General features: G+C 41.6%; 1 protein-coding gene across 1 annotated transcript in view; it reads right to left on the bottom strand.

The window, feature by feature from the left end:
• LOC138755714 (xin actin-binding repeat-containing protein 1-like) overlaps positions 1-7171 on the bottom strand; it is a 28828-nt gene extending 21657 nt beyond the window's left edge. The window contains exon 1 of the mRNA XM_069922171.1: positions 7011-7171. The gene's annotated coding sequence lies outside the window, so the exon portion shown is untranslated. The remainder of the gene's footprint in view (positions 1-7010) is intronic.
• Between the last annotated feature and the right edge of the window lie 14205 nt (positions 7172-21376).

Here is a 21376-nt window from a genome sequence, read left to right as displayed (position 1 = left end):
TTTCTCTTCACTCATTCTTGCAATGCAGGCCTTGCTGGCGTGACCCATCTCCGATTGTCCCTGAGGAGGTGGTAGTGAGGCACTTTCTTGAATATAGTGGTCTATGTGGTGTGGATCATCCCAATCACCTATCAGATCTGGAGTTCCAAGATTTAGATCAGCAGTGATGAAGCAAAAGTGATACATCTCCTAGATCATGATGGTGTGTGACTTGAAAGGGAACTTGCAAATGGTAGTGTCTCCATGGGCCAGCTGCCTTTGGCTTTGTGGTAGAGTTTGTGGCTTTGTAAGGTACTGTCTACGAAATTTCGATAAGCAAATAAACAGTCATGATACACGAGTAAAGTGTTTACAGTGGTAGATGAGATGTCAATTCAATGGCTGTTTTTTTTTTTGCCCTGGCTAATGTCAAGCTATTCAACTGGAGTCAGGTGGAGAACATCCCTTATTTATTTCATGTAGAAATAAATAAATAATGGAAAGGCTTTGCAAAATTGGGAAATCAGGTTCTTGCTCCAGTGTTCCTTGCCCTGACATTTTTCTAGGGAACTCCATATATACATTTTTGCATTGGTTAACTTTCTTCTCAAGGGTTACTGCTGACTTGCTGATGGTTGGAAGGTGAGAAGATGGGGAGGGCTGGGATGGTGGAGAGGAGGGGGGAGTTGATGATAGTGAGGCAACAAGAGGTTGTTAGAATTTCTCTTGTTGGAGTTGGTCTTTTCCATGACTTCTTTATAGCATGAATATTAGTTGCCTCTAATCAGCCCATACCTGATTAGTGTGAAAGGTTTTGTTTTCATGTAATTGGAAATAATCCGATACTCCATCCGTCAGTCAGTATTCCCATTGCTGAACTTATGATAAAGGGAAAGCAGTGACAAAGTAAATGGTTTGGGATAGGATGATTCCCAAAGGAAGTCTTATAATTACATCCCAGAGCTCAAACATTCACAGCATTATTCTGCATCATCTCTGTATCATGTATCCTGGACCTACGTAATGAACCTTGGCTCTGTATCATCGAACATTGGACCTTACAGCACACTACTTCAGCCCATGATTTTGTGCTGCGCTATATAAATCTTCTCATCATCAATCAGCCCTTCCCTCCCACTTAGGCTACAACCCTCCATTTTTCTTACATTCATGTCCCGAAGAATCTTTTCAATCTCTCATGTGTCAGACTCCACAACCGTGCCCAACAATGCATTTCAGGCACCCAGCACTCCGTGTAAAAAACCTACCTCTGACATCTCCCCTAAACTTTCCTCCACTCACTTTAAATATGTTCTCTGGTATTGGTTATTTCTCCCTTCGGAAATATGGCAAAGCCTAGACAGTGATTTAAAATTAATAAGTAATTTCCCCAGCTAGCCTCGACTTTATGTTCCATAAAACTGCAGGTTTTAAATTAAATACTAATTTCAGACCATGAGATAAGTAGGTTACAAATCAAAGCTTTTGCCAATTGTAAGGAATTGCAGGAATGTGGAGTTACTATTCCTGGAGAGGAATCTAAATGAGGTTTTCCTGATCACCAGCTGTTTCAAGAGTTGTGGGCTCCAGTTGTAAGAGGGCCGGTTCAGGCCATGAAGCAATTATTTAGGTTCCAAACAATTGCAACACACGCCTTCATTCCTCAAAGTCATTTTTACAGAAATTGTTCAGTGCTCTGTATGTCCAAGCTTTCTCTCTCCCGGTTATATTCCTGGGTTTTGACAAAACTAGCACCAAAATGTAATGCGGACAGATCCAAATGAAGACAGGAAAAATTGCCTCCAGATCAAAATGTGTGTTTAAACCACAAATTTCAGGTTGACACTGCAATGCAATAGACCATGCTGCAGTTTAGGAGATCTATACTGATATGGCATTAATCTAAAGCTCTGTTTACCTCTATATTGGTAGGGCTGTTGACGTGATCAATTTGGATTTTAGTAAGGCTTTTGCATGGAAGGTTAATAAGGAAGGTTCAGTCACTAGGGATTAATAGAGAGATTGTGAGATTAGTTCAGAGGTGGCTGGAAGATAGACAGCAGAGAGTCATGGTGGACAACTGTCTGTCAGATTGGAAGTCTGTGACGAGCGGGGTGCCTCAGGGATCGGTGCTGAGTCCCCTCTTGTTTATCATTTATATTAATGATTTGGACGAGGGGGTGGTTGACTGGGTAAGCAAATATGCAGACGATATGAAAATAGGGAAAGTGATGGATAATGAGGAAGGTTTTCTTGGATTACAGAGGGATTTGGTTTGTTCGGATAAGATGGCTGAAAGATGACAGATGGAATTTAATGTAGACAAGAGTGAGGTGCTGCATTTCGGAAAAAAATAACCAAAATAGGACATATGCAATTAAGGGGAGGGCATTGAGGAATGCAAAGGAACAGAGTTCCTTGAAGGTGGATTTCCATGTAGACTGGGTGGTTAAGAAGGCATATGGTATGCTGGCCTTCTTAAATCATAGAATAGAGTATAGGAGATGGGAAGTGATGCTGTGGCTGTTTAAGGCATTGGTGAGGCCAGGTTTAGAGTATTGTGTTCAGTTCTGATCTCCAAATTATAGGAAGGATATAGATAAGGTGAAGAGGGTGCAGAAAAGATTTACAAAAATGTTGCCTGGCTTACAGCATCTAGAGTACAGAGAAAGATTAAGGAGACTGGGACTTTATTCATGGAACGTAGATGGCTGAGAGGGGATTTGATAGTGGTATTTAAAATTATGAAGGGAATAGATAGACTAGACGTGAGTAGACTCTTTCCCCTGAGGGCAGGGGAGGTTGGAACAAGAGGGCATAAGTTAAGGGTAAGGGGGCAAAATGTTAAGAGAAATGTTAGAGGATGCTTCTTCACTCAGAGAGTGGTGGCAGAACGGAATGATCTTCCAGCAGAGATAGTTGCAGCAGGGTCCTTTCTGTCACTTAAGAGAAGGTTGGATGTGTACATGGATATGAGGGGGTTGGAGGGTTATGGGTGGAAAGTGGGAGGGGGGAATTAGTGGAATTGTTCAAGTGAACCAGCACGGACTCAAAGGGGTGACATGGCCTGTTTCCATGCTGTAAACTGTTATATGGTTATATGGTTATTATATAATGTTCTATGGCATTATTTGATGGACGGCCATTGAGGTCTACCCAGTGACCTGTACCGCTAACTGAACCAATCTGGATTAAATGTATTAATGTGATCATGAAACCATTAGGTTGCCCCTAACTAAATCATCTGCTTCATTAGTATCTTTTAGGTAAGGAAATCTCCCATGCTTACGTAGACAAGCCTCCATGAATTTTCAGACCCATAACAATGTGACTGACTTTTAACTACCTCTGAAATGGCTCAGCAATCCATCCCATTCAGGTAAGAAATGCTACACACATTCCTTGAACGGACTAAAGCAGATAAATTATTTCACTGTTTTATCATCTTGTAATAGTTTAAATTGACTGTTATATTTCTTACATTACAACTATGGCTACATTTAAAAGTACTTCATTCTCTGTGGGTCATCTTACAGAATTATTAAAGGTGCTTTCTTTATTTGATTTAGTCTATGTGTAGATGCTATGAACATCAGTGGCTTGATCTTTCCCTGCCCCTACAACGGTAGACAATATGCTCTGTAAACAAAATGCACGTTCCTAAAGGATAAATCAATAAAGGATGTTGGTCTTTATCAAGCATTTAAGGAGGTAGCTGATGTCACCTTCCAAACATGTGGAATCTAATTTGTAGTAAATATATGAGAAACATTATAAACAAATTTTCTGAATGATTTTTCTTTTTCTATTCTTGACAATGTGGTTTATTGAAGACACACCAATTAATCTATTACTGTTGTAACAACAAACATCATCTGCCGTGTTTTTCATATAGAGAAACATCTCCAAGAATCTCATAGAAGTGTAAAACAAAATTGACAATGAAGCAAAAGGAGATTTAAGGATTAGGTGATCAAGACCAGGTTAAAGCAGTAAAGGAGATGAAGAGATTCAGGGAGGGAGCAACTGACCTTTGGCTGCATTAATGTAGGGACTTTGGGCATGCAGAGGATTTCTGAGATGGAGCAATCCAGACTTCTTGGAGGATTGCAAAGCAACAGAAGGTTCAAAAGTTGGAAGGAGGGACAAAAATTAGTAATGGGATTTTCTTTTTAAAAATTGGTAATTTGAGGTCCAATGTAGCAGAGATGACATGTTATATTCATTCATCCATTTTCTCGTCTGTTTCTTATTCAGAATCAGAATTTATTGCCATGAACAATTCATGAAATTCGATTCGCCTCTGATGCACTTCATTTACTCACTTCAATAAATTTAGATGTAAAGTTATTTCAATTGATTGTTAAGAATGTGGTAAAGTGAGGCTATTAAGGAATTAGAGTTTCTTTATTAATTGCACCTCAGGGTAGAATCTACAGATCTTCAACTATACACAAAAGGTGGTTCTAGGGTCAATCAGAAACTTTGGATAAGTCATCAAATCAAGTCCTCAGTTTCTGCAGATAGTTCTGAGGCCGGTGGTCAAATTGCTTTTTTTTTAACTCACACTTGACAAACATCAAACAAGTACTGGAGGTGCACTGTCACTAGTGGAACTGGTTCTTTAGAAAAGGAGCAAGATAATTGTAGAGAGAAGTTTGGACAGTGAAGAAAGAACTCATAGTGATTTTTAAAAACCACAATGCATTGGAGGAACTCAACAGTTTCAGCAGGGATCAGTGGGAGAAAAAGAATGGTTACATTTTTCATTAAAATTTTTTAATTGCTCCAGATACCAACATCTGCAGTCTCTTGTGTCACCAATCTCGAAGACCTGAAACATTGGCAATTATTTTTATCCCGCTGATGCCACTTGACAGGATGGGTTCCTTCAGTGGAATTTTTCTTTTGCTCCAGATTCCAGCATCTGCAGTTTCTTGTGTCTCTACTTATTGAGATAATTTCTGTTTAAAACAAGTGGTGAGTCAACATTTTAATTCCTGTGCCAAGACTGTAAAAGGCCCTGCTTTGAAACAAGATATCAGTCCTTCCCCCACATTTCTTTATTCATCATTCTTCTCTATCATAACCAGTCAAATTACATCTGACCATTCCTCTGGCTACTCTGTAGAACTCAACCATGCGTGCACTCTTCCATGTTAATCTGGCTCACATCATTTCTCTTTTTGCTGTAAACTTCTCCCTTCCCAGTACAATAATTTCAAGGGAAGATTCTGTGGATTCCACCAATACCTTAGTCTGGAAGCTCCCCAAACCTTTGTGATAGTACAGATTCTATCACCAATGTGTCTATGTACAGATGGTAGTGCAGGATGACTTTGATTGGCTGAGAGTGTAGCCACATCTACTGGCAGGTCTTAAAGGATTGTTCCTAGCCAGACCAGGTCATTCTGGACTGGTCGACCTACTTGTGATAGGCTCCAGTCTTTTAGTTAGTAAAAGCCTTGGTTTGGATCAATAAGTGTTTGGTTCTTCTGACGCGCGCTACAACCTTTAAAATAATCATCTTTAAATTTAGTCCATTGCAAAATTTTCTGACTCATCCACTGTCCAGATTTCAGGAGTTACTCTGTAATGTCTCACTAAGACAGTTCCTTTCCCACAAACTTTTCCACCTCTTGTGAAATGTACCTTTGACTCCTCTGTTAATGAGGTTCATTTTTGGTCATAATGATACTTTGTGCTTTCTTGTTCATTTTAGTTGATAGTCAACAGAATTTGAAGCTCTGATCACATTAAGAATGTCCTACATGCCCCAAGAATCTTAACGCAAAGTAAGTTACACAGTAAATTGTTAAGTTGACAGGCAGTGGGAGTTCACGGTGGGATGCATCATTTGTTTTATTCTCGTAGAAATGAACCAGAAAAGACTCCAGAGCTAAAAACGTACGTTTTGTATTCCTCCAGAATTTTAGCATACACCAAGCAGCTGTCCATCACAACATTTCCAGGTCAAAAGAAACAGTCAATAAGCTTCCTAAACTTCATGATTGGGTTACAACAATATTTGTTCAATTACTTTTTATCATTGACATGGTTGACTGCTGTCTAGCTGAGTTGTTGGCACTGCAGGTGTTATTTAACCCTGATTGACTCTGTATCTATAGCGCGCAACCGCATTATTCAAGTAAGGCATTTAGTATTAAACAGAAAACCTCATAATGAGGAAAAATTCAAAGCATTAAGGCAGGAGTCAAAGGTATATTTCAGAGGAGGTGTAAAAATGAGAAGAGTGGTCACAAAGGAATAGTTTCTCACTCCGCTACTGAGAAAAGACCAGCTACGGCTGAAACTGGCTATAATTATCATGTGCTGTGGTTCTTTCCTTGTACCTTTCTGTACTAATACTATCAACATCTATAATTATGTGGTAAAATGCAATTGTAAATTATGGATAAACTAAAGAATTCTAAAAAATGAATTGGTGTAAAATAAGAGAAAAATCTTTAGAAGAAAATAGCAGGAGGAAGATCTGACCAATTCTCATACCTGTATTACAGCTCAAGTCATTTAAATAAGCTTCTTAACCTCCAGGCAACGTTCAAAATCTTTAGCTGGGAATGGTTGAATTCGTAACTTGAAAACAGCTTTCTGTGCTCAGCTACTAGGGCAGTGACTGGAAGTTGTTTCAAGCCTCGACAGAGTCTGTATAGTCCACAGAATAGCAAGAATCGGCTGAGTCTTCAGCCAGCTGGTGGACACCTGTCTCAGATCAAGAACTGAAGTAACACCAGATCTATTCTTTCTGATGCAATTTGGTTATGGTCCATGTCAATATCACAAATATGGCTTATTATTATGTTAATGGTTTAGAAAATTGTCTGGACATGATATGAACTATTGATTAACAATCATTCATTTCAAGTGCAATAAGTTTCAGTCAGCAGATAACACATCTATAGAATGCTTGTATTGCTTCGATTACATCCTTTATTCTCTTATCTTTCTTAATTGATATGAAATATGAATTTTAAAAATCCTTTAAAATTCACCAGAGATATAGAACTTACCAAAATTCTTTTCTTCGCTGTTGAGTCTTCTTTGACTTTATAAACACTGAATTCCAGTTGAGAGGTTAGAGATCTGGATGGTTTTATTGATAGGTGGAAAGAGACCTGTTCCCAGCCGCGTCTGTGTCTTTCTCAGGCTCGGGGAAAATGCTGACAGCTGATTCCTCGCTGTTCTATGTTTGGCAGGATAAGCTAGCTCTATTTATAGGGCACAGGAGCATGGCCACTCCATCAGGCTGAGTCAATCACTGCTTCCAAAAGTCATTGGAACACTCATGCTGTTGACATCTCTGCGAGCCAAGCATGCTAATGGCACCTGCTCACCACGCTGAGCTCATAGACACAATGAGAGCATGAGTTCTCGGCCACCCTGCTGGCAGGAACCTAGCCCACTTGCAACTCCTCTTTCAGATGTTAATGATGGCCCGAGAAACAAGTGACAATGACGTCACAGGCACTAAGGTTTCTTGTGGATATGTTTTTTCCCAATGATGGGGAATCTCCTGGTCAACAAATTATCACCACATCACTGGCTGCCGATGAGGAAAAACAGAGACTAAATCCAATAAAACTGATGTTTTATTTTCTGGACCCACAGATCCCTCTACCAGCAGTCTATCATGTTATCTAAAAAGAATTTGAACATTTTGATTAACTTTTAGTCTAACTCACTTCCTCATATTCATTTATATCTTTGGAGAAGTATTGAACCACTCAATTATTCTAAGTCACGATGTGAATATTTTTGTTCTTTAACACTGGGCAGGGGTCTCTCTGCACTAACACAATCAATGACTCCAAATGTCAGGTAGGTTCTCCAATACAGGCCACAAATTATTTCACAAGGTCTGCTTCCTGAAAAGAAAATGGGGATCAAGATAGACAACTTCAAGCTGAACACAAAGGTAATTTCAGATTTACTCTATCACATAGAAAGTTGGAGAAACATTAAATTAACCTTTGTTGAATTTAGCTTGTTTAATCGCATAATGATGGTGACACGTTGCGTTAGTTCAACCGCCTTGAAAATGTTTTGCTGCTGTTTGTCATTTATACTCAGTATCAGATGCCTCTGGTGTCAGTGTCCAACAATAGTCATCTAGCGTTGATGGATTCCAGTTGCCCTGATACCAGGACATTGTCGCAAAGTCCTGGTGTAATTTTTCATTATGTTGGTCCCTGGCATTGTGAAGAAAGCATGTCAGTACCTCTACTTCCTCAGGAATTTGCAGAGGTTTGGTAAGAGATTGGAAACCCTGGCAAATCTTTACAAATGTACAGTGGAAAGTGTGCTGACAAGTTACCTCACAGTCTGATATGAAGACACCAATAACCCCGAGTGTAAAGCTCTCCAAAAGGCAGTGTACACAGGCAAATCCCTTCCCACCATCGAGAATATCTATGGAAAACACTGCTGTGGCAATCATCAAGGATCCACAGCACCCAGCACATGCTCAGTTTTCATTGCAGCCATCGGGAAATAGGTATAAATGCCACAAGACTTGCACCACCAGGTTCAGGAACAGCTGCTACCCCTCCACCATCGGACTCGCTGACAAACTCAATCAAGGATTCATTTAAGGACTCTTACTTTAACACTTCATTGTTTCATTTTCTCTGTATTGCACAGTCAGTTGTTGACATTTATTTATTTGTTTACATGTGTACATTGTGTGTAGTATTTTTTCCACTGCCAATAAGTGGTAATTCTACCTGGCCCACAGGAAAAAGAATCTCAGGTTCGTATGCGATGACATGTATATGTACTCTTGACAATAAATCTGAAACTTGAATCTGAAATCTGTCCCAACTACACCAAGTCAGCAGGGAAGAAGTCCAAGTGAGAATGCAGAAAATTGATTTTCAATTATTTGTTGCCGTTCATAGCTTTTTATGCTTGAAGTAGACTTAAAATATGACAGGAAATCACAAAAGTAGGTTATATCTAAAAAATCGGTATGTGATAGGAAAATTTTAAGGTGACTCTCAGGATCATCAGCCCACAGTCACACCCAAAAGTGCTCGGGAAGCAAAATCTTTGTTGTTCAGTATAATCCATTTATGTCAGAGACATTAGGGAAAAAAAAATCATTATATATGTTTATTATTGAATTTTAATCTGTTCCTTTATGAACATTTGATTTTTTTCTTTCCTCCAAAAACCTTTGGCCTGAACCCGGTACAGCAGATCATCACCATTGAAGCACTGCAGCCGAAATGATAGTTGTGGTGAGAAGAGCTGGTGGAACAGTCACCCTGGTCTCTACAAACCAATGGATCCTAGTGCGAGATGCATCAACTGGAATAAAGCTATTAGCATAATCTGATTATCCAGGACTCATCATCTCTTGTGTTGTCTGACACTAGTAACCTGATTGATTCATCCAGGTTCATTACCTTCTCATCACTTGCAAAGTCTCTCCAGCATTTTTGTGTACTTAATTGTAATATTTTTATAGTTTGATAATATTCATAAAAGTTAGAATAACTCAGAAAAGGCTGAAGAGAGTGAGCACCTGGGCCATCATTACTTATCAACTTAATGAGTGGCTATAAAAGGGAAGGGGAAATATAATGGGAGATGTTTTAATGTTGTCATCCATGGGCTATGGTCAGTAAAACTCTGAAAATACAAGGATGTTGCCAGGACTCGGGGACCTGAGCCACAGGGAAAATAGGAAGAGGCTGGGGGCTTTATTTCTTGGAGTGCAGGAAGATGAGGGTTGATTTTGTTAAGGTGTACTAATCATGAAGGGTATAGATCCAGTGAACGCAGAGAGTCTTTTGCCCCAATTAGGGGAATAGGTAACCGGAAGACATAAGATGGTGGACTTATGTGCTTGGGACATTTTGGTCAGAGTGGGAAAGTTATGCCAAAGGGTCTGTTTCCCTGATTTATGACTCTAAAATGTACCAATTGATGGGCCACACACATCTGCATAGTTTTAATAACATTATAGTGTCCACACCAAAAAGTAGGATAACTGATGAGGAAACTAAATATCAAGATATTAAACTGCATGGACGTACGAGATAATTCTGGCACATTTCAACATGATCAAACAACAGTCACTTAAGACGTCCCAAAATAGCTTCACACTCACTGTCTAACTAACGGTACAAGAAAATCAAATAAATAGCTGTGTCATCGCTGACAGGACAGATCCACTAACAAATAATGTTGCAAATCAAAATGAATTCTGCTGGATTTCCCCACTCACATTGTACCTTTTTTTTGCCAATTTGGAGGTTTTTACAACTTGTATTTTTATTACAGCTTTTAGATCATAAAACTTTACAAAGTTTAGCAGCATTATCAAACACAATTTAATATTAAACTGACAAGGGGAAGAATAAGCAATGTAGGTAGGTTTGAAGGAACACCTTTACAGAGGAAATAGAAGTTGTGAAGTGAAAACATTTAGGAAGAAAGTTGCAGAGCTGCTCAAGGCGGTTGAGGTGCCATGGTATCCTAGAATATTACAGCAACAACAGAATCGATACTACTGCGCTTAATACCTTACTCTAAAAATCTATTACAAACTGCTTCACAGAAATGCAGGCCTGGAGAATGAAGAGATATCTGGAGTAATAACTGAAAGCATGGTCAAAATAGCAAACTGTAAAGTATGTTCCAGAGATTTTAGGAAAATAATTCCAGACTATAGATACAAGACATCTGAAGGCTGCCAATGGGAAATTAAGGGGTGGGGTGAATGAAAGAACATTTTCAGTTGGATTAAGGATGATTCCACACACAAGCCAAGTATCTGACTTAGATTATGCTGGCATATTATTGTGAAAAAATAGGTTTGTCATTAAATGGAGATAAAAATGAGTCAACCCTAACATGGTTAGGCTGTTAGAGGGAGTGATTGGTATGAAACTGCAAGTAAATATCTTAATTTATAACACACAGAGAAGTTAATCTAGTATTATACATGTTGTGATGGAAGGGAAAAGTTCGGTGGGTTCAAAGATTAGCGGGTCTGGACATAGGCTAAATGCAGAAATAAACTTTATTGAAACACATGTAAGGGGGTCACAACAGGGATAACACATGCATGTATTCTCAATCATACTACACAGTCCAACCCAGTCACATCAGACTTAATACTACCAATACTAGCAATTGATTATATGGACTTAACACAACCAAGGACTACAATACCTGCCGTTCCTTGTCTAATGTGGGAATGGCTCAGATACTATCTACAATGACCATAGTATACAACAGCCCCAATCCCTATGTAATGCACACCTTGGCAGCAACTCCTCAGCAGGGCTCATCTCAGGGCCGACAAGCAAAAGAGACTGAGCTCCTCCATGTGGTGGCCTTTATAGTATAATAAGGTGGAGGGTCCGGCCCAGGTAATCACTAGGTGATTAAAGGGGCCAGTGATCAGGTGTGCACTAATGGGTGGGCAGAGTCCATGCTTGATTGGCAGGTGAGGCGACCTCCAACTAGGTTCCAGATGGAGAGGTCACATGACCCTCAACAATCCACATTCCCACCAGGTTCCAGACGGAGAGGCCACATGACCTTCCATAAACCACACTACAAATACATCACCAAAGAAGTCCTATAATATATGATAATACAGGTGAATGAAACAGTCTGTTAACATCAAGCAGTAATACAACCATAGCAATGAAGACTGAGGGACAAATATTGATCACACCACTGAGAGAGCACAGCCTTCTTAAATTCAGTTAAAGATTTTATTGTGTCTATGTTCGAGGCCAGAAGTGAACTGGCTTAATCTGCCTCATCCAGAAGATGGCACCTGCAAAAATGTTGCTTTTGTTCAGTCTTACACTGACCTATCATCCTGGGGGTGTGGATTTAACTGTGTCATAAAAAGACAACTTTAGAACTTGGAGGTAAAACACAATTTATGCTCACTAAGCAGTAGGAAAGAGGATAATATTCTCTGGTAAAGACCACAGGATCAGAAAATTAAACATAGCACTCCCCTGCTCTTGCCATGGATAATTTGTGGACAAGCTCATGTAATGGGGGTAAACAAAGGAAGTCGTTTCTGCAGCCATGCAGAACGTCATCAGCTTCACGTCAGAAATCCTCCAAACTTAGATCTAAAGCGTGTATTGTCACTGGATTGAATTCCTTATTGAACATCATTGCAGGAATGCCTTCAGAGCAGGAACTACAACTAAGAGTGTTGCTTTCACAACGGCAGGTTTCTGTAACCATCACTTTCTCAAGAGGAATAAATGCCAGTCTTGTCACTGATGCTCCCATCATGAGATTGGAACTTGGCAATGTTATATAATGCATTTGTAATTAAATATTGCACATGCAATGAGGATCATAATTTTTTTGTCATTAAGTTTGCAAACCCACAAAAAAAAAGCACCCAATTTCCTTCAATATAATATAATGGCAGAAACCTGGTATATTCTCATGCGATAGCTGCCCAGTTAACCAGTAGAGAGAAATAGCTTCCTCTAATACGATGTGACATCTGATCAAAATTCCACATAATGGAGTAAGCAGCAGAGTAGGTTGCTTTACAGTTGGAAGCAAATTGGATACAGACACCAAGGGCTATCAGATTTTATAGTTCAGCATCCATCTCTTCAGTCGTGGATTAGTGACTTCATTTAGATCCGTGAGTTAATGTTTCATATCAGAGCCAGCAAGTACAATGCTACTAAAAAAGGGAAGGACTTTCTTTTTCAAGCTCTCAAATTTAACGAGGTAACGAGATGTTGAAAGGAAGGATATCCTGTATTAATTTCCTTCATCACAGAGGGGCCATCTTTTAAAGCATATGAACAGCTTCGAAGTGCTTTCGGAAGACCTGAAGATCGGAAAAGCAAATAAATAAGCTATGTTTATTGGGAGAAAGACCAGCTGTGACGTTTTCACCTTCAGAAGAAGGGAATAGAGTCTGCCCAGTCTATACTGGTTCTCAGAAAAGCAACCCCTTCAGCTCTGTTCTTTATCTCTTTATTTCCCCTGCAGCCCTTCGATATATATGCTCTCACATATGCCCATTGATTCACCTTTGATCCGTTTGACAGACTAATGAACAAGAAGGCAGTAGGGAAGTGATCAGCAAGAAATTCTAAATTTAAGTAAACTTCATGACAAATGTGAGAGGGTAATATGTTCCAGACTCGTCGGCTCTGTTTAAGGAGAATAACTGAGAAAGTGATGTATAAATGAGCCTTTGGGGCAGCTTTAGATTCATACATCACCGAAATAAGCCCTTTAACTCATTATGTCCATGCCAGCCATCAAGTACATCGCAAAACAATGGAAAAGGTAAGCAAAATGGGAGTAAAAACTACTTATTTTTATGTATATTTCCTGGACAGTCATTAGGTCAAAAGTTACTAAATTTAGATTTTTAAGTGCTTTAGAATTCAGACCAACAAGATTCCAAGCCCGTATCAGCATTTATTGTCATAAGCATGTCACAAAATTAGTTGTTTTGCAGAACCACCACAGTGCAAACATTTATATGAACCAACTTACAAAATAAATACAATAGTGCAAGAAAAAGACAAAGTAAGGCAGTGTCCTATAGTTCATTCTTCATTCAGGAATCTGATGGCAGATGGGGAAAAAGCCATCCTTGAGCTGCCAAGTGCTTGTCTTGAGGCTCCTGTACCTTTTTCTCGATGTTAGCAGAGTGAAGAGGGCATGACCAGGATGGGGAGGATCCTTGAGGATAGAGATTTCCTTCTTCAGTCACCGCCTCTTGTAGATGTCCTCCACGGAGTGAAGACTGATGTCCCTGATGTCGCAGGCCAAGTTAACTGTTAAGCTCCCCAGCAGCAATTGAGAGACACATAAATGAATGGGTTAAGTTTAACACAAAATGTATTGAGAAACTAACAATAATAGAATTAACCCAATAAATTTAACACCCGAACACCAGCCTTAATGACAACTCAACATGAACAGCAGATTATTATATGGTGTATGTGGAAAAGAGACTATTGCAGTCCAAGCTCAAATACCCTGAAAATTCAATAAAATTCCCAAAATAAAACCAAGTCAGTCACATCAAGTCTGTCACTCAAGAAGGAACAACTCAAGGATCTGGTCTCCAGGCTTGGGATTATTTATTTCCTTGCCCACTGGTCTTTAATTTGAGGCTGTATCCAGATGGCCATAGACATTCAACCCTGTCAGGGGAACATGAAACTTGCTTGAGTTTTGAATGTGGCAACCTTTACTTCCTTCAACTGAGAATTTTCACAGTGACCTCCTAGTCACCATATGAGGTTCACTCCTCTGAAGCCCTCATTAGGGTTAACAAGTGATCTTCTGTCACACAAGTCCTCTCCTTTGGACACCCTGGCTTGAGTAATCCCATGACTCCTGTCACACAAAGTCCTCCTCTTGAAAGGGGACAGGAGAGGCCCTGGTCAGTCCCACACACACTGCTGTCAGGAAAACAGTGCTGACACCTGTCGACAAAATAGCTCAGTCTTCCTTTTCCCACTGAAACTACTGGGTGAGCATGCTGACGTACAGCTCCAGACAGCAGTACTAGGACCCATGAATAAAGCACCTCAGCATGTGGCTTGCTGAAACTGTTGGGTGAGCACACATTGTCTGACTACCTGCAGTCCAATCCACCAACTAACCTCTTCAAAACCAGCATGCTGAGCTTTTAAATTGCCCAGCATGTGCCTCCAGCTCTCCCTATTGGTGGAGAGAGGTTAACAGTCTCAGGCTCGCTCTCCTGCGAGCCTACGGACTTCCAGCTTTGACGGCTGTCAAAGTTCCCTAGTGGTAGCCCAGTGATATTTTAGCTCCTAGCTGCTGTCAAATCCCCCGCAGTAGGCAGTAGGTTCAGTCCTGTCCACAGATAAAAATAAAATTGTCCAAGGTCCATAGCACCTCTAGAGTTTTTTTCTTTTCCTGAGCACTGGCACCTCCATATCAGACAGTGATGCAACCAGCCAGAATGCACTCCACAATACACCTGTAGAAGTTTCTGAGAGTTTTTGGTGACAGACTGAATCTCCTCAAACACCTCACAAAGTATAGCTGCTGGTGAGCCTTCTTCATGATTGCATCAACATGTAGGCTCCAGGACAGATCCTCGGAGATATTGACACCCAGGAATTTGAAGATCTTGATCCTCTCCACTGCTGAGTCCTCGATGAGGACTGAGTCATGTTCTTCTGACTTCCTCCTGAAGTCCACAATCATCTCCTTGTTTTTTCTAATCTTGGGCGCAACATTGTTATCGTGACCCTATTCAATGAGCTGATCTTTCTCCCTCCTGGATGGTTCCTCATTGCCGTTTGTGATTTTGCCAACAACCGTTGTGTCATCAGCAAATATGTAGATAGAATTGGAATTGTGCCTGGTCACACAGTCATGAATGTATAGTGAGTAGAGCAGTGGGCTAAGCATGCATCCTTGTTGATCATCAGTGTGGAGGAGTTGTTGCTTCCAATTCGTATTGACGGTAGTCTTCTGATGAGGAAGTCAAGGATCTAGTTGCAGAGGGAGGTGTATGACCCAAGGGTTTGGAACTTGTTGACCAGTGCTGAGGGAATGATGGTGTTGAAGGCTCAGCTGTAGTCTGTTACATTTATGAGTTGTTGTCTAGGTGTTTCAGAGCTGAGTGATGAGCCAGTGATATTGAGTCTGCTGTGGAGTGATTGTGCCGGCGGTAAGTGAATTACAGTGGGTTCAGTCCTTTCCTACTTGATATTGTGGGTCCCAAATGCATGAACAAAGTGTGTAACCCAATTAAAAAAATGTTTTAGGATTTCTCTGTCAATCTGGTTTTTAGAAAGTTAGCATTCAATAGATTAAATCAAAATGCCTAAAGGTTTAATCAGGCAAATTAAAAGTCTTTGAGAATAGAGTCCAGGTGATTACTCAGGTTATTTGGAACTATTTGGCATAGCAGTTAGCGCAACTTTGTAACAACGCCAGCGATTGGGACCAGACCAGGGTTCGAATCCCGTGCTCTCTGTAAGGATTTTTTACATTTTCCCTGTGTCTGCATGAGTTTTCTCCAGTGGCTCTGGTTTCCTCTCACCATTCAAAAACTTACCGGGGTTGTAGGTTCATTGGGTGTTTAATGAACTGGGTATTCATTACTGGTGCGATGCTCTAAGGATTGGCTCCTCCCCTGACTCCGCCCTCTGTATATCCAGATAAAAACCCTGGATCCCCACCAAGACCCCAGTTCAGTCCATAGACCATGTGTGCCACTTTTATTGAATAAAAGTGTGTTGTACTCTCTCTCATCTTGAGTGCTCTCTGTCACACTACAATTTTATTCAATAAAGAATGGGATGGAAGCACACAATGCTCCTCATTGACCCTCTGTCTCCAGAGGCTCTGGAAGAGTTTTTGGACTGGTTGGAGTTCTTCCAAATGTACCTGTTGGCCTCGCAAGAGGTCTACTCAATGGATGAACTCACGAGGATGGTGCTCTTCTCTCGCATCAGACCTAGAGGATTCCCAATCATCAGGGACTGTACAACTTATGTAGCAGCTGTTGAGAAGCTGAAGGCCCACTACATGAGGCCCCAAAACATTGTCCGAGTGAGGCATCAACTCTCGGGAATGGAAGCAGTGGCCTCGAGAGTCCATTGAGGTCTATGTCCTCATCCAATCAGCACTCACGAAGAACTGCGGGTATGAGGACAGCACGGCCCGAGAACGGGAGGATGAGCAGATCCAGAATGCACTGGTCACTAGGGTGTGGTCCAAATACATTTGGCAGCGATTGCTGGAGAAAGGCAGGGTGACACTGCCTGACAATGTACTACTGACCAAATTGCTGGACATGGCACAACTGGGGGCTGACAATTTGGCAGGCAGCAGCACCCTTCATGAAGACCTGGGTTCTGGATTGACACCACATGCTACAGCAGCCCTGAAGGCAGTGGCCTTGTGCGTTAAGGGATGCTTCTTCTGTGGTCAGCAACAGTACCCAAGCACTCAATGTCCAGCTAAAGACTCCATCTTCTCTGGTTAGGGTAAGAAGGGTCACTGGGTGAAGGTCTGCAGGGTGAGGAGGACTGCTGAGAGATCCAATGCATGCATGACCCCTGATGGGCTGACTGAGAAGAGCCCAAACCACAAACCCCTGGCCTCCTGGTGCCAATGATGTACACCATGGCCTTCCTCCGGGGCCATGCGGCGAGAGCAGCGACATAGCAAAACCCAGTGGTTATCCTGCTGTATTTTGAAACTGGTGCCACCTTCAACCAATGAGGAAGGAATGTGGCCATCTTGGTCTCTGCTATCTTGCTGGCATTGAAATTCCACACCATCTACAACAGTGGAAGAAGGAAGAGGAGGATGGCCATCTTGCCATGCCTTATAGCCCCTGCCATCTTGCCTGCACGATGATCCAAATGGGGCGGAGTGACTCCAGCAAGAGGATTGATGGTGTCTCCAGAGTCTTGGGAGCGATAGTGTTTGACCAGGAGATACCACACCAACTAAACAACACAACAAAGGTGTGGGTTAATGGGCATAAACTGAAATGCTTAATTGTCTTAGAATTTAAAAGTACTAATTTACAACAGAGATGAGGAGAAATTTCTTTAGCCAGAGGGTAGTGGATTTGTGGAATACAATGCCACATGCAGCTGTGGAGGCAGGGTCATTGGGGGAATTTAAAGGAGAAATTGATAGGTATCTAATTAGTCAAGGTATCATGGGATATGGGGACAAGGCCACAACTTGGAACTAGATGCAAGAACGGTTTAGCTCAGGGTGGTTTCACGGAGCAGACTTGATTGGCCAAATAGCCTGCTACTGTTCCTTTTTCTTGTGATCTTGTGACTCTGGCTCAACTGAGAGCTTCACAGATGCAGAGACAGTCCAAGATCTCAATCTCAAATTGTATCCCGCTAATTATCATATTTATTTAGCATCCCATTCGCAGTCGGTAAATATTCGAGAACATTGTATGGTTCATTTATCTTTACAGGAGCGGGAATTCTGTAAGTTCAAACTGTGCTCCAGTTTTGCTGGGTCTTGACTTCTTCTGTCACTTTAAAAATGTGACCCTGGACTTTTCTGGTCATTTCCTTCCCATTATGGTTCAAAATGGAAGCTCTCAAGATTCTGATGCTATTTGCTGTCTCTCCACGCTGAATAAGGATCCACCTCCTCTATTCCCCAATCTGAGCACCGACTGCAGACCAATTGCTACAAAAAGCAGGCGCTACAGCGCAGAGGACCGGGCATTCATCAAGACTGAGACAAAACAACTGCCATACAAGCCCATGGAGAGCACAGGTGGTTGTCATAAAAGGGGAAGAAAAGTCCAGGCTAGTAATTGACTATAGTCAAACTATTTATCGCTTCACACTCCTGGCTCATTTTGTCAAGGCACACAATTTACCCTATTCGATTGAGGATGTCAGGGAAATGACCAGGTCATGTCAGGTCTGTGCGGAGTGCAAGCCACACTTCTATTGTCCCAGAAAGGCACACTTGATAAAGGCATCCAGGCCCTTTGAAAGGCTCAGCGTCAATTTCAAGGGACCCCTCCCGTTGGTGAATGGGAACATGTACTTTCTCACTGTCATTGACGAGTACTCTCATTTCCCGTTCGCCATTCTACGCCATTTGTCACTAAGGGTCTAGACTCTATTTTCGCCCTGTTCAGGTATTCTGGCTATATCCACACCGACCTGGGCTCATCATTTATGAGTGAAGAGCTATGCCAGTTTCTGCTGGTGAAAGGCATTGTATCCAGCAGGACGACTAGCTAAAACCCTTGGGGGAACAAACAGGTTGAGAAAGATTGGCCCTCTAGCCCAAAGGACTTCCAGACTCATGTTGGCATGATGCCCTACCCATGGTGCTCCACTCCATTAGGTCACTACTTTGCACTGCGACCAATGTGACTCCTCACGAGCTGATGTTTTCTTTCGAGAGTAAGTCAACATCAGGGACAATCCTCCTGGTTTGGCTTACAGCACCAGGTCCAGTGCTGCTCCGAAAGTACATGAGGAGAAAATCCAACCCCCTGGTTGAGAAGGTGCACCAACTCCATGCTAACCCCACTTATGCCTACGTGGCATACCCATATGACAGGAAGGACACTGTCTCGATCAAGGACATGGCATCCACAGGAACTGAGTGTCCATCACCTCAAGGGGACCAAGACTCTGACCTACTCAGGATTTCCAAAGAAATGCCAAGGGGCTCAGGTGAGCTGTCGCAGGAAGTGGCTCCAGCCACCCCTCAACTAGAGCCAGATCACCCACGCCCCAAGGCCCAGGAACCACAGGAGGGTCAGGAAGCCCAGGGCCACTGACACTGCTGCACTCTGCCGGCATTTCCAGACATCCTGACAGGTTGAACTGTAAATATTTTTTTACTATACCATGTCCTCTGTTTTCACCTGCAGGCTTCATTCATAAGAAAGGGGTGAATGTAGAGAACTGGGAATTGACTACTGGTGCGATGCTCTAAGGACTGTATCCTCCCCTGACTCCAACCCCTGCACATACCCATAAAAACACTGGACACCCGCCAAAACCCCAGTTCAGTCCACAGACCATGTGGGCCATTCTTGCTGAATAAAAGCATGTTGTACTCTCTGGTCTTGTGTGTTCTCTGTCGTGCTACAGGTGTAAAATGGTCTGTACGGACTCATAGAGCCGAATTGGCCTGTTACAGTGCTGTATGTCTAATTACAAAATTTAGTCACTGGTGAGTAAAGTATGACACAGGGTCACATTTATGATGTCATCAGTTATAAATGGAAGCAGATCTGAACTTGTTCAAATGAATTCCTAATTTAACCTGATGTTAAGAAACCCAGAAGAATGGGTTTATCAGAATCCTGCTGAGTCGATTTGTGCACGAGAACTTAAAGCTGGATCTCTAATCGGAAGTGCTTATCACTGACAGAGCTAGATATTCAATCTTTCTTGACTGTGGAGGGGGCAGAGAATGATTTTGAGGTCAAACTCTGCAGCAAAATTGGTTTTCTGCCAAAATGAACAGTAGCACTGGAGAATGAAAGGGATTGTAATGGGTAAGATAGGAGCACATTAGAAGCAAAAAGAACAGTTCATATTAAAAGGTTAGAAGAGAGCAGGAGAGATCAGAGACTAGAGAACAGATTGGAAGAACAGGGAACAGAGCTGGGCGAGATCCAGTGGTGTTGTCCTTGCTATGTTGTCAAGGAAGATTTGTTGGAGAGAAATTGGAATGGAGCAATTGGGTTGTTTGTTGTCCAATTTCAGGAGGCCTTATGAACCAGTAATCTAGATCCTATAGGTAGAGTAAAAGCAATTCCCTTCTGTATCCAAAGCCCTTTTTTCCCTTTACCCTTTGGGGTTTGTAAAGCCCAGGTTAGGTTTGAAATGGAAGTTAAGTACGATTCGCACAGTCTTATTGTTATATCCAAATACTGGCACAAGGTTTTCATTCAGATTTTCAAATATTCAAGCATCTAACCAATCTTGACATTCACCCATATGAGACCATAGATTCCATAATTTCACCCTCACAATTAGCAGAACAAATTTCTCCACTTCAAATATTGAATTTGGCCTTTGTACTTCATTACCTATGTACCTTGGCATGGTCTAAGGTTGTGAAAGTCGATATAACCACCTAACCAAGAATGTCTGCAGATGCTAGGATCGTGTGCAATACAAAATTGTGCTGGAGAAACTCAGCAGTTCACACATCATCCAAAGGAATCAAAGGATAACCAATGTTTTGAGCCGAGGCCTTCCATCAGGTATAAGCAAAATCAGGAAGGCCCTGAATAAAAAGTGGAGGAAGGAAGGAGGAAGGGGCAGGGGGTGAGCATAGGCTAACAGGTAAGAGGTCAGAGGTGGATACAAATGGTAGAACAGAAAAAAGCTGAGAAGCGATAGGTGAAGAGGGTAGCTCTCTGTAAGGAGAAAATTTATAGACCGTTATAGACTAGCGGCAACAATTTCAAAGAAATATTGCATTAGTGGCATAATTGAGCAAACAGGACAAATGATTTATCAATGGCTGAGTTTAAAGATAACATTATATCGCGAGGAGTCACGTGATGGTGTAGTGGCCAGTTGGGTAAACCAGCCTCTCCAGGAAAACAGGAAAAAAGTTAGAAAAAGACAAAGCACAACAAAAATAAAATATAAGAAATAGAAGATAAAGTTACAGAGAAGAGAAAGAGGATGGTATCCAAGAAGGAGAAAATGAAAACAACTGGAATAAAAGAAGTAGAAAAATCGCCGAAGAAGAAAGAAGAAGGTCTTACCTGCACGAAGGAACAGGACGCTGTGGTGGTGAAGAACACCCAACCCCAGAGGTCAGTGCCTGCCCTGCGGAGTCGTGACTCACCTGCCGGTGGACTTAAAAAATGGCTCTCGGAGACAAATAA

The sequence above is a fragment of the Narcine bancroftii genome, chromosome 2 (genome assembly GCF_036971445.1).
Source record: "Narcine bancroftii isolate sNarBan1 chromosome 2, sNarBan1.hap1, whole genome shotgun sequence".
NCBI lineage: Eukaryota > Metazoa > Chordata > Chondrichthyes > Torpediniformes > Narcinidae > Narcine > Narcine bancroftii.
This window is presented reverse-complemented; position numbering and strand designations above follow the sequence as displayed.